Below are 3191 nucleotides of genomic sequence, written 5' to 3'. Positions count from 1 at the left end.
TAATGAAAGCAATTCTTAATCTCAAGCTTGAGGAAATTCCCGAATAATAAGTTTACATGTATTTGAACTGAAAAATTGTTAACCACGCTTTTGCTCCAAGATGTGTGAGGGCCTTTCAGGGGCTGGAGGGCCCTAGATAGACACACAAACAAATATGTGTGTATCTGGAGCCCCACACATTGTAATAAACACAGCTGCATTTATTTGAGTATGTGCTCCCATGTACATGTAAAAACATTCAAACAAACACACTCAGCAGATTTATTTGACTGTGCAATGGGGCAATTATTCAAATAAACATGCTTGGTGCAATTATTTGAATCTCACATTGCATGTTCATCAATCACAGCACTAAAAAAAGAGGGAGGGAAACACCAAAGAATTTACGTGGGAAAAAAATATATGTGAAAACAACCTTATTATAGATTTTATAGAGTTAGCCAAAGTTATGGCTCCCTCCTTAACTGTAACTCAACTATTCTGTATTCAGTGACATTTGTTTCTAATGACTAATTGGTTCATTCATTTGATCATTATATCAGAATGACCACAACATTCAGATTCGTATAATATCGAACTTTGCAAACCTGAATTGGGTAGAGATGTGAAATCTCTATATTTCAAGTGCAGAATAGTTCTTTCTAGACGTCTTACATCAAGGGGACACTGGTCAAATTGTTATCACTTTAAATAGCACTCCCATAAATTTAAAAAATTTTATACATACAACAAAACATTCCTACATTTGAAGACATAAAAAAAAATCACAGGTGACTCATCTGATCATTTTATATATTAATAAATATTATGACATATATGTGAACACATCACAAATCATATAGGTGTACCAAGAGGCAATTTATGTCTCTCTTAAGTATGTACTGACATAACCTAATATACTAAAGTGGGAAGGGGCGTTTAGTCACTGAAATATGCATCGTGTAACAAAGATGAAGAAAATACATGGCTTGTGCCCATCATAAAAAAGATTCAGACTGAAGGCTTAGCTTTGGTTTTTATTCAATTAAATTGTTAAACTGTGCACAGTGATTTTTTTTAGAACTTGAGACATTTGTGATGTTGGCTGTTTAAATCTTTGTTACCTTCGCTGTGAATTGAAATTGTACATATTTAGTAAATCATGCAGACAAAACAAACTTTTTAGACAATATTTTTATTGGAGAGTTTTCTTTTCCTGTATCCATGTCAAAAAAAAGACCTCCTTTCCCAAAATAAAAATGTCAATACTAAATTTAAAGAAGTATAAAGGAATGATTGCTTCCTTTAGAGCTAAATATTTAAATAAACATGAAGATAATTGGCAACACGTTCTTTTGGGCTGATAGGCCGTGTCCAATTTTTTGGGTCTGATGTTTCAGAGGGCCTCTGGTTCAGCGTTGAAGATGATATATTAATCTCCGAATTAAACAAATGCTATTAAATAACAGAAATAAATCCCTCAGTCTTCATTTGTATATGAAATATGGAATTAGTCAGAGTTATGACACTGAGATGATATGATGCTGAATATGCCACAAACTAAAACTTTCTCTATTAAAATAGTTACTGACCACCTATAATCTAGGGTGACATGTTAAAATACTCCAAAATATTGAAAATATAAAATGAACACTACTGTTCCCATTTGGCCTTGAGATGAATATGACAAAGATTCTAATAATTTTAGTCAAAGAAAATGATGAGTAAAAAATACATGAAGATTAAGGGGTGACAAATGATCTTTTAAGTATTCTAATTGGTCTTTCTCATTCATATCTTTAATTCAACAGAAATTGCAAATCCTGATGATCCTGATTTCAAGTGTACCCAGTCAGCTTTCTCTCTTTTACTCCACAGAATATGCCTGTTAGATTTGAAACAAAGAATAAGCCCCCAAAATGTTAAAAATAGACTACTGCCCTGGCAGGAAATTTAGCATTGGCAAGCACAGAACTCAGAAGGAACTGATCTAACATAAGGAAACATTCAGAGAAAGATTTGTGCATTATGATCCTATTCTGACCATTTTCAGAGCAGTCAAAGGGAAGTATGAGAGAGAAAATGTGTATGTGTGTGTGTGCGTGTAGGTCTGCTAGCTTTGTGTGTGCACACTTGAATAGCTAGTGTTTAAAAACAACAACAATACCCAAAAGATAGAAGGAGTCCGAATGGAGTGCTTTTGAGATATTCTATATATTGTTATCTTACACAAATGGAAAACACTTCAAATGTTGATACTGGAAAAATAAAAGTTTCTGAAGACAGCATCTCAAAAAAATTCTATATAACTTATAAGATATGCCAACAATAGAACAGAGAAAATATTAATTTATCTTTACTCTTTTTATAGGAAACTTAGATTTTAGTTCATGACCTTTCCTTAAAGGAGAATCACTTCTATCCATTCCTCAAGCAGTCTTATAATAAGACAAAGAATTACAATTACACTCCATTCTAGTTTTGTTTAGGAAGAGAGGAATACAGTCTTCAAGTACTTGAAAAAACCATAGATGAATAAAGAATATAAATTTAGAAAGGAAACTCAAGAACATCCCTATCCTCACAGAAAACATTATGGTATATTAGTGACCACAAGCACCCTACACCTTGGTTTTTACATCGCTTCTGAAAGATACCACTTCCAACACAAACAATATTTCCCAACCCTGTAGTGCAGCTTGGGATTGGTACAGACATAGAGGGAGAATACCAACTATTGAGTAACCCTCAACCACTTCCTGCAGTCCTGAAACATTCAGTGGAGGTCTACCACTTCGTTATTGAACATGCTTAGAAAGTGTGAGCTCATAGGTTTCCGGTTGGAGGTAGCTCTAAGCAAGAGGGGGAAAAAGAGAAGTACAAACCACTCTGCCCAACTTGATTTAACACTAAAAATGCCATTGCTGGAGAGCATAGGCTTGAGAATAATCAGGCCAACATCTAAGTAATCACCTTTTGTTCTTTTCTCCAAAATAAAGTGCTTGTATATTATCAAGTCAATTTCACAAAAAGGGACATTTCACTCACTTTAGAATAAGTGGTGATGGAATGTTCAAAAAACGTTTATTAGGGGCTGGCCCCGTGTCCTAGTGGTTGAGATTGGCATGGTCTACTTTGGCGGCCCAGGTTTGGTTCCCAAGGACAGACCTGCACCACTTGTCAGTGACCATGCTGTGGCAGTGACCCACATA

General features: G+C 34.7%; 1 protein-coding gene across 6 annotated transcripts in view; it reads left to right on the top strand.

Annotated features, from left to right (window-relative positions):
• Nucleotides 1-1327, top strand: part of ZEB2 (zinc finger E-box binding homeobox 2) — a 132197-nt gene extending 130870 nt beyond the window's left edge. For all 6 annotated transcript variants that reach the window (XM_044768972.2, XM_044768975.2, XM_044768973.2 and 3 more), the window contains one exon: nucleotides 1-1327. This exon is cut by the window's left edge and continues 4178 nt beyond it. The gene's annotated coding sequence lies outside the window, so the exon portion shown is untranslated.
• Nucleotides 1328-3191: the final 1864 nt, after the last annotated feature.

The sequence above is a fragment of the Equus asinus genome, chromosome 4, assembly GCF_041296235.1.
Source record: "Equus asinus isolate D_3611 breed Donkey chromosome 4, EquAss-T2T_v2, whole genome shotgun sequence".
NCBI classification, from domain to species: Eukaryota; Metazoa; Chordata; class Mammalia; order Perissodactyla; family Equidae; genus Equus; species Equus asinus.
Note: the sequence above shows the minus strand (reverse complement) of the source record. Positions and strands in the feature narration are given on the sequence as shown.